The sequence below is a fragment of the Pinus tabuliformis genome, chromosome X, assembly GCF_031772625.1.
Source record: "Pinus tabuliformis cultivar Carrire ecotype Pingquan chromosome X, CPIR1, whole genome shotgun sequence".
Lineage (NCBI taxonomy): Eukaryota > Viridiplantae > Streptophyta > Pinopsida > Pinales > Pinaceae > Pinus > Pinus tabuliformis.
This window is the reverse complement of record NC_142308.1, coordinates 1,743,726,939-1,743,737,409: the sequence shown is the minus strand read 5'-3', so window position 1 is coordinate 1,743,737,409 and position 10,471 is coordinate 1,743,726,939. Positions and strand designations below refer to the sequence as shown.

General features: G+C 37.0%; 1 pseudogene; it reads left to right on the top strand.

The window, feature by feature from the left end:
* Window positions 1-529: 529 nt before the first annotated feature.
* Window positions 530-1,050, top strand: LOC149146763 (protein PIN-LIKES 6 pseudogene; annotated as a pseudogene).
* The last annotated feature ends 9,421 nt before the right edge of the window (window positions 1,051-10,471 follow it).

Genomic DNA, 10,471 nt, shown 5'->3' with positions numbered 1-10,471 from the left:
TTATTAGAGACAATGAAGCTCCAATGAATGATAAATATGCCAAGTACATAGGCATGAAGAAAAAATTTCATTTTATAGTAAGAGGAGAGCTTGTGATAGATCATGTACAAATTACAAAGTGATACATTTTTACATCCTTCAAAATAGATGTTCTTTTGGTCTTACCTCTTCCTTGAGTCATTACCTAGATATACATCTGAAGTAGGATGGCCTCATCTGTCTTGAATGTGAAGAATTATTTGAAGTTTATTATCCTCTTTTAATGTTTCCCAAGATTATATCATATATATCCACTTATGTTGTGGGGTGGTAAATAAAACTGGAGTACTTTGGGGAAGAATGCGAATGTGCCTCTCATATTGATTGTTGTAGCATGGAGATAAAAACAATCCTTTTGGTGATCTTGTGATATGTAATAAAATTGGAAATGTGTATATACCATTTGGTGATTATGTACACCTATTTATTCCATCTTCTTGCACCTCCAGCAGCAAGTAGCATGAAGGGAAGACTTGAATTCGAAGCTAAAATGGATAAAATAGATATAGACACCACTGAATCTACAAGAATCCCCTTTCCGACTGCTAAATAAGAAATTACTGAAAATAAGCTAAAACCATTGTATTGATGCTCGAGGGAAATGCAAGCCATTTCTCAAGTATATTTTCTTTGGAAATGCTTGAAAATAAAACAACTACTTCAACCACTGATAATAGCTTTAGTCCTTGCATTGGTCATTGAAATTATTCCATTTTTAAGAAATTAATCTTCATAAATGATGCAACTATTTTATTTGTTACTGACAACTGCATCATCCTTAAGGGTGCTATGGTTCCATGCATAATGTTGGCTCTAGGTGGAAACCTCACTGGAGGTTCATGTAATTCAAAGCTTGGGCCGCAGACAACTATAGCCATTATAATTGATTGATTATTCTTAGTGCCTGTAGTTGGTCTTGGAATCATCACTTCATAATATAAATTAGACTACCTAGTTGCTGGTGAAAAATTGTCCTGATTCATTTTGATACTCTGGAACATAATACCCTAATAATTTTGATCTTTCTTCCAAAGACAACATGTGACAAGATTGAGTTTCATTAATAGTGATGATAACATATTTTGATGGTTTTGAAAGAGATATATTGTGATTAAATTGATCTGCAAGAAGTTATAAATGCATCACTTACAGATATATACACCATCGAATTGGGTAACAGAGTATGGGAACCTTTGATTATATATAGACTTAGTTTGAACTTAACACAATGATTGGATTGACATTGTATAACATCAATTAGAACTACAAGAGTAAAGGCTGCTTGCATCCATTCTAGGATTGTATGCTACACTACTTCAATCAAAGTTATATCACATCCACTCAAACGATGGAGATCACAACAATTCAGTCGAGCGTTGTTTTGATTTCTATGAAATAGACCTAAGGCTACAATGAGTATACTCCATCTCCTCAAGTGAATTAACTCACAACTATGTCCACAAAGGATTGTATCCATTTCTAATAAAATTTACTTGCAACAATTGCCAACAATATTTTTTCTCACAGGTTAAAGCTAAATAAATATCAGTCCTCCAATGAAAATGGGAAGCCCTAGTCAGAGGGCTGAATACCTATGCAAATTTGGTGTGGCAACATATTTGCAGGAAGATCAATATTGGCATCATCATTTATACATACAGGCAGCATAAGAAGAAGTATTGAAATGACACTCCTCTAGTTCAAGGTAGTTGTGACATTTTGGGCAAATTATTGATGATAATACCTTGTTCACAATCAAAGTTGTGAATAAGTCATGACCATGGCTAGTATGGTGCCATTTGTATCTCTATGTTGATCTATCAAGGGGATGATTCAATAGTCTAAACAGGCTGAGTTAGTTTCCCAAGGAATTAATTCTTGGAGCTGCATGTGGAGGATTCATTCTAAAAACAAAGATGCAACCAAAAATTCAATGACAATTGGGCACTTGGATATTTAGATCATGCTTAAGCATGACTGATCATGACAAACATTAATTTGGCAACACTATTCATGTGTATATCAAACACATATATGTCATCAGTAATCCAAGATACCTCTGCCTAGATATGATCCAGTAATTTGAAATAGAAGCATGATAGAGATGTGCCCTGGTCCCTTCTTCTAAAGAATATTTTAAATCATGTCAATGTCAAGCATTCCTCTAAGTCCTTCAGTCATTTGCATTAAAGGAATGAAATTTTCAAACTTCATTAAATCTCTTCATTCTCACCTAAAGTTTGATCTGCCTACAGTGGCATGTTTAGTGCTTTGATATTCTACCTTGAATGACTGGTTATATCTACAGTCATGTGTTTCTTTCACCCGACCTATTTAAGTTGAAGAAGCAAAAAGGAATCAGAATTAAGATCTTATCATTTTCATAGTAGCCATGTTGTCAATCAGTCTCTCTATACAATAGCTTTATTGTCGTACAACAGCAAGCTTTAGGGTTTCATCACTATTACCCCTCAGCAGTTGCTCAGATCTGCCAGTATACATCTTGTGAAAAATTCCTAATGATAAATCCCCCTGTGAACCTATGCAATATATACGTGCAGTGAGGAACCTCAAAAGATCATTCACCACAACATTAGCTAGCATGATATTATCATTGTCTTAAATTAATGGTTTTCTTTCTAGAGGCTTTACTAAGAGTCTGCAGGAGGACTGGAAAAGCATCAAATATGGTCATGGTGGTAGCATCTGTTGTAGTGAATTGTAGCAGTAATTAGAGGAGCAGTAATGATGTATGGAAGAAACCATTTATATCTACATCTAGCAGTTAGAATAATGAAATTCTATGCGCACCTTATGATTGACACCCTTGGATACCCTTGGATATCTGTGCATGGCACTTTGGATCAGTTTCTTATAACAACCCTTATAAGCATGAAATCAAAGGTGAATTGTAGAAATTGCATACTAGATCCTATGCCTAGGCAAGCACAATGAGAAAAAGAAATTTTGAGGATCCTTTTTAGGTCATTGGGTTCTTTAATGCGTTGAGCCTAAAGACTGTCTGATGAATATGAATTCATGAATATGGAAGATCCCTCCTCATCATGGAAGGGATAACTTATTGCATTGGTCACAATCATCTAGCAAAGGAACATAATGCAACTATTTTAGGGACAATATCATGGTGCCCTGTGAAAAGTCTTTCACATAAGAAGCTCATGAAAAAAGGCTTCAGAGGGAGCCATAAAATCCCTGACAGTATGACCCAATGATTTGATGTTTATTGATAAAGGCAAGCTTGGGAGATGATTATGATTGATGATGGCTTGGTGACAATCCTAATTCTCTGAACATCTTCTAGTGGAAATAATGAACATGATCTGAAAGTGGCACACAAAGAACTACTATGCTCACTATTATTTGGTCTCTTTATGTTGTTGAAGTCATCTAAAGATAAGTTGATGTGACATTATGCTCAATGCCTCATTTAATACTCAGATTTAAAAGTTGGCATTGTGTTCACTATTGGAATTCTGCATATGAATACATTGCACCATCTCTGATGATATCTATGCTCTAAAAGCAATTCATATCCTCACATAATACCTTATTCTTCAGATTTATTAGCATTGTTAATGAAGGTATGATTGTCTGCAAAGGTTAGTGATTATGTATATGTCTTGACTAAACAATTTTTGGGCAACATTTCTACACTGATTACAACTTAAATATTTCCTTTAATGAGACAATGTGATAACTCTTTGAATGCTATGATATCACGGTGGCACGTTGCATTTGGTTATAAGTCTGTCTCAAGGGTCTAACTTTGGTAAAATTGTAGAATTAATGGTCTATTTCCTGATGTGAATGTGTCATCTTTAATACATGACTATAAATACAGATGTTCTGGACATAACACAATTATAACTAAGAAAACATTATATTCTCTGATGTGTAAAGTCTAAATTTGTGCCAACATTTTGGATATTTTATTTACATGATAGCTTCAGATCTATGCTTGGCTAGAATTTTGTGGACAATAGTTTAGCATAAGCTTGGATCATCCGTGAACCTTAACTTGAATGACATTTGGATGATATATATGTTAACTGTGGTATTTTCATGACATCTATGAGCAAATGCCTAAGTTCATGATCTAGATAATGCATTAGATGTTACATTTTCACCTTATTTGTTAACATTATGGTGTTGTTTTAGACACTAGCAATTTGAGTTTTTCTTTATGCACTTTACACTTGATACAGAAATGAAATAAAACCATGGTAATTAGCACTTAAACATATTAATAATAAATGTTCTGATACTACTATCTTTTGGCTTTCATTGATGCATAAGAAATATATCAAGAATGCTCTAAATGTTATTGTCATCTTTGTTGTAATATACTCTTGAGAATTGTGTTTTCTAAGCAATGCTGGCACATTTGCATTTCCTCCATAGTATCAAACTCATGGTTATATTGATTGCTCACTGTTGCATCTATTACACTTCTGCTCTGTGATGGAATTTCTGCTCCTAGTTATACTATTGAACATACTTTGATGCTTGAACTAAATCATCATTATAAGGATTGTGCAATGGTCTAGCTTATCTCTAAATTTTGCCATCATAAATTTAATTGAAAATTAAGTTCGTTTTTGGTGATGATGAAGGGATGACCTATGGTTTTCATGAACTGATTTAACATATAATCTACCTTGTTTTTTCATGAGTTGATGTTTCTTCATGGTGTAATTGAATATCGATGATGTACTTTGTAGAGCAAGGTTTACTTAATTTCCAAGGATGTGAGAAACATCTCACCTACAAATGCATAAGTGGTAGGAAACCATAAGTAAATTGCTAAGTTTCAAGTATACAGATATAGGTATGGATACAGCTATGATATCTCGTACAGATATGGCAATTTTTTAGAACAACCTAGATATAATATGGCTAGGACACAACAAATTTTATACAAACAAATGTATGTGAACATGCAAACAAAAGAGAAATTTTTCAGAATGTCATTCATGAATTTGGAAATAGAGCCAAAAAGAACAGAACATAACAATAATTGGCATATCCATAGACTCAAAAGTAAGTGCTCAGTTACTCAGAATTCCAACTCCAGAGGATTAAAATACTACAACAGAATACATGAATTGACTAAAACATATGGTGATGAGCAGTCCCCTGAAATTCAAAAAATTCTCTCCCAAATTGAATCATTGGGATAAGAAGGAAGTGACCACTCAGGTGACCTAGAACTAGATGATTCCCTTTTTTTCCCCTGTAGATCCTATCCAACCAATGAAATGAACAATTTCCTTGTTTGCAATTACAATTTACAGATGAGTGGAACATCTGAGATATGGTTGTGGGAATTATTAAGAGATCACAATTTCCAAATTCATGGAGATATGATTGATGAACTAGTTCAAACTGTTCATACATATATACAGATCCTTATACAAGGCCTTGATCTAGATGAGGCTAACTATCTATCGAGATATTATCCATCCACAAATAATAAAGTAGAATAGCTCAATTTTTCCAAGGAAAAGCATGCCAATGCAACATGCCAACAAGTGGTTGTAATCTTGATTGGTCAAGATGGATGAAAAGAGATAATAATATAATAGTGGAACAATGGAGCAATTTAGAATTGGACACCTTCAGGCTATTTAACTCAAAGGTTGAGGACACAGTGTTCTTATTAAGTCATATAGCATAGATGTAGTATGGACAATACAGTGACTGTGTAGAGCGTGGGAAATACCTCCTTGTTTATGAATATCTCAACAATGGAACTCTCCATGATCTATTTCACTTTTCAAATGATAGTGGTAAGAGATTGACCTAGAACTCTTATGTGAGGGTTACACTAGGCATTGTTTAGGCTCTAATTTTCCTCCATATATCTCCCGAGAACATAAAAATAGAAAGAAGCTCACAAAAGTTATTGTACAAAAAGGAGGTGTGATAGGAGCTATAAGATTCTACATCACGTGTAACACTCAATTATGGAGGTTTCAGTCTTAAAACTACTCTTAAAATTAGGGTATTGTTGGCCCAAATGTGAAGTTCTAGGCAAGCATTTAAAAGACTATTAGAGGCTGCAACATATAAGTTTAGTATGGACCAATAGAGGAAGTGTAGAGGATAGGTCTATGCCTCCAAATAAGTGATCTTCATCCACTAAAACATTCATGTCAAGTAAGCCAAATAGCCTAAGATTCCTCTTGGCAAATTTTGAAGATACAGGAGTTAGGATTAATCTAATTGCTACCTTTGATGTGTTCATGTTTGACCCTTGGTTTAATCTACCATGAAAGAAAAAGCAATGGATTGAATGCACAGAGTTTGGGGTCTGCCACATATTCATATGTTAATTCTTATTATCGTGATATACAATAGCCATTTATATTTATGGTGTAAGACTCCTCTGGAGATTTCTATCCAACAATAACATCTCTTGTTGGAAATAATACTAAGAGGGGGGGTGAATCAGTATTATCAAGTTCTTTTAATAAATCTTCCTTATTTATACTTTGAATTATTTTTGCATGTCAGTACCATAAAATAATGAGCATGAACAAAGAAAACAGATAGTCACACCAAAGAACACCAGATGTAAGGTGGAAACCCAATGTGGGTGAAAACCACCTGCTGCAATATGTCTCTATCTTCTTTCAAATTAGAAACTCCTTTTACAATGGTTTTGTACTGGTGCAGTCCTTTACCAGTACACAGGCCGCAACCTACAGAGAGCTACAACTCTCTCTCGTTTTCCAGTCTCTCCTGGAAGGGAGCTACAACCCCCTACTTCTTTTCTTTCAAGGATCACTTTTCATATATTTTCAAACTGGATCCATAAACATCAAGAGATCATCAAGTACAAGTAAATCACCCAGTCAACTGCAGTAACCAGATCAACAATAACAGTAAACTAAACCCAGAACACCTTATCAACAGAGAAAAATCAGCCAACAAAAGATCTTAAGACAGATACGCGGTTTTTCTTTCTATGGCCTGCGAGCGTACGCACTTCACCTTCTTCACCTCTGCGTATACCCGCAGAGACCCTTCTATCGCACCACGTACCCACGCACTGTTTCTTCAATCACTCTGCGTACTGTTACTGTAGGTACGCACCCACAGATACTATCGCGCCGCATACTGCTACTGTAGCCACGCACCCACAGATGCTATCGCGCCGCGTACCCACGCACCTGCGGCTTCTGAAGCGCCGCGTACTTTCCCTGTGCCCACGCACCTGAACCTCTGTCACGCTGCGTACCCACGCACTGCACCTTCTGCTAGTCTGCGTACCCACGCACTGCGCTTTCTTCTACTCTGTGTACCCACGCACTTGCACTGTTAATCACCTGCGTACCTCTGGTTAGGGCCGAAATTGGAAGTCCACCAGTGTGCTACAGATCGTCAGATGCCCAGATCTGTTCATGCGCTCGAGAGATCACCCTTCACAGATTCTCTTTCAACTTCACTTTTATATAGATCAAGCTTTTAAAACAATAACCCAATATTTCAGATCTTAAGATATTCAATTTGCAAAAGATGCTTAGCCAAGTGATCTCCTTTGCTTTATATAGGCAAGCTCCTCCTAAAATCATGGATCAATACCATAGATAACCAATACAAGGGGCCCAAAGACATGGGGCTCAATAATAATAATAATAATATAAAACAATACCACGGGCCAAAACCATAGAATCAAGAATCGGCGGGCTAAATACCACGGGCCAAACATAGGAAACCCCACATGAACGCGCTTCTCTGCCTTGAAGTAAGTGAACTGGGAGTATGCATCTTATGAACGGGTGACCTGCATGTCTGGTCACAGTCCCTTCACGGCGTACTTGCGTGTACACACCTTTTGAACTATTCTCCTGCGTACCTCTTCATTTTCAACATTTTGAGAGCCTGATCAGAGCATTTCCACTTGAGGGTGTTGCCATCAAGTACAACATCTGTAACATAGAGCCATACCAGAATCATAATGCCAACAATCTCCCCCTTTGGACTTGATGGCAACCTCAAAATCTTCAACGTCATTCTCCCCCTTTGACATCAAGGGCAAAGGGTTATGCTCCCCCTAAGAACATGCTCCCCCTGACTATAAACCAGATCTGCAAATAAGAACCATAAGCCACCAAAACACCATAAATGACCATGAAAGAGATAGAGACATATTGCAGCAATATTCAGACCAGCATCCATGATGTACTTCCTCCATAATGCCAACAATGCATTATATGCTCCCCCTGAACCTATTCCATTCGATCTTCAACCAATCCGCAACCCAGCAAATGTACGCATATACCCCAAATGAACCTTGCGTACAACCAACCATCAGAAGAGATTCAACAAGATGATGCATCAACAACCCCCAGCTTTTTCCTGAGGTATTCAAAGGTCTCCCTGGGCAATGGTTTGGTGAGAATATCAGCAACTTGTTCCTTAGAAGGAACATACTCCAACTTGACCTTTTGTTCTAGTACTTGTTCCCGGAGAAAATGATACTTGATCGGTATGTGCTTGGTCTTTGAATGCATGACTAGGTTCTTTGAAATGTTCATTGCACTTGTGTTATCACATAAGATGGAGATAGGTGGTGTACAAGTGATTTGAAAGTCCTGCAAGGTCTGCATCATCCAAAGGAGTTGAGTGCAACAAGATGCAGCAGCAACATATTCTGCTTCAGCTGTAGACAAGGCAATCGAACTCTGTTTCTTGCTGAACCAAGATACTAATCTGGAACCCATAAAGAACGCACCACCACTTGTGCTCTTCCTATCATCCATGCTTCCTGCCCAATCTGCATCTGTATAAGCATGAAGTGTGAGATCTGTATATCTAGGATACCATAAGCCATAATTTTGAGTCCCTTGAAGATATTTAAAGATTCTCTTCACTGCCTGAAGATGAGTTTCCTTCGGATTTGCTTGAAATCTTCCAACTATTCCCACTGCATGCATGATATCTGGTTGGGTACCTGTCAAATAAAGTAGACTTCCAATCATAGATCTGTAGGTTGGTTGATGCACTGCTGCTGATTCATCATGTGCACTGAGGCTACATCCTGTGACCATGGGTGTACATACTAGTTTTGCATCTTCCATGCCATATTTCTTCAAAATCTGCTTGAGATACTTGGTTTGAGACAGAAATATCCCTCCTTCTTTTTGTTGGATTTGCAAACCAAGAAAATATGTCAGTTCTCCCAGCAAGGACATTTCAAATTCTTTCTGCATCACCAAGGCAAAGCTTTGACTCATAGCTTCTTCATTGCTGCCAAAGATAATGTCATCTACATACACAACAAGTATTAGCAATTTGTCATTTTCAACTTTTATATAAAGATTGCTGTCTGTTGATCCTTTTGAAAAACCTTGTTGATGAAGATATTTGTCCAAACAATAGTACCAAGCCCTTGGAGCTTGTTTGAGACCATAGAGAGCCTTTTTCAATCTGCATACAAGATTTGGATCATTTCCAAGAATGAAACCATTTGGCTGCTCAATGTATACTTCTTCTTCCAAGTCTCCATTCAGAAAGGTTGATTTCACGTCCATTTGAAATACTTTGAAGTTTTGAAAGCTTGAGAGAGCAAGGAACATTCGGATGGCCTCAAGTCTTGCAACAGGAGCAAAGGTTTCTTCAAAGTCTATTCCTTCTTGCTGCGCATACCCTTTACAAACAAGTCTGGCCTTGTTTCTAATTACTTCTCCATTTTCATTCAATTTATTTTTGAAAACCCATTTTGTCCCTATAACATTCTTATCCTTGGGTCTAGGAACCAGCTCCCAAGTGTTGTTCTTTTCGATCTGCTCAAGTTCTTCATCCATTGCTTTCACCCAAGATTCATCTTTGCATGCCTCTTTCACATTTTGTGGTTCAGTGGAAGAGATTAATGCCAAATAGCTTGAAGCTTCTGCAACTGTTCTTCTTGTTTGTACACCTGCTTCTTTCTGCCCCAAAATCTGAGATTCTGGATGATTCTTCTGAACATATCTGGATGGAGTCTTCTCTTCTATCCTTATCTTCTCTTCTGGTTCTTCTTGAGGTTCTTCTTCTTCATCGTTCTGTCTTTGAGGGTAGTCTTCATCTTCTTCGATATCTTCATGATTTACTTGCCTAGGAATGTATCCCTTCTCATCAACCACTACATCAATGTTGTCAACAATTCTTCCAAGTCTTTTATTGTAGCACTTGTATGCTTTGCTCTGTGGAGAATAACCAAGAAGAATGCCTTCATCTTCTCTAGGATCAAGTTTTCCAAGTTTCTCATCAGTATTCTTAATATAGCATTTACTCCCAAATATTTTGAAGTGCTTTACCGAAGGAGTATCACCATACCAGAGCTCATGAGGAGTTTGAGTGTTGTTCACCCGGACATTTGTTTTGTTGAGAATAACAACCACAGCATATGCAGCTTCACCCCAGA